This window comes from Nanorana parkeri, unplaced genomic scaffold, assembly GCF_000935625.1.
Source record: "Nanorana parkeri isolate BGI_ZX_2015 unplaced genomic scaffold, ASM93562v1 scaffold2673, whole genome shotgun sequence".
In the NCBI taxonomy this organism is placed as follows: domain Eukaryota; kingdom Metazoa; phylum Chordata; class Amphibia; order Anura; family Dicroglossidae; genus Nanorana; species Nanorana parkeri.
In genome coordinates, this window is record NW_017308941.1 from 103105 (window position 1) to 103804 (window position 700).

The 700-nt window shown below is 50.3% G+C and overlaps 1 protein-coding gene across 1 annotated transcript in view; it reads left to right on the plus strand.

The window, feature by feature from the left end:
* The window catches only part of GTPBP2 (GTP binding protein 2), a 15986-nt gene that overhangs the window by 2602 nt on the left and 12684 nt on the right, over window positions 1–700 (plus strand). The gene's annotated exons all lie outside the window — the stretch shown is intronic.

The window sequence follows — 700 nt, forward strand, 5'->3', positions numbered from 1 at the left end:
ACCTGCCTCCTGAGGTAGTTTTACCCCTTCAACCTGCCTCCTGAGGTAGTTTTACCCCTTCAACCTGCCTCCTGAGGTAGTTTTACCCCTTCAACCTGCCTCCTGAGGTAATATTACCCCTCCTACCTGCCTCCTGAGGTAATGTTACCCCTCCTACCTGCCTCCTGGGGTAGGTTTACCTGCCTCCTGAGGTAATATTGCCCCTCCTACCTGCCTCCTGAGGTAGTGTTGCCCCTCCTACCTGCCCCTTTATAATAATACCCCTTTAATTTCCCCCTCCATGATAACAATACCCCCCTCATCTCCCCTGAGATAATAATACTGCCCTATTCCAGACCTGAGATAACACCTTACCCTACCCCCAGAGGTAATAGATCCCCTCCTAAATGCCCCCAGAGGTAATAATACTCCCCCACCTTCCCCTCTGAGGTCATAGATCTCCCTCTACCTTCCCCTCTATATCCTCAGGAGTATTGTATGGTGTGCTGGTGACGTGGGCATTGTATTGTGCTTCATGTGATCGGTGTTGGCACTGTGATCGGTGTATAGTGTTGGCACTGTGATCGGTGTATAGTGTTGGCACGGTGTATAGTGTTGGCACTGTGATCGGTGTATAGTGTTGGCACTGTGATCGGTGTATAGTGTTGGCACTGTGATCGGTGTATAGTGTTGGCACTGTGATCGGTGTATAGTGTTGGCA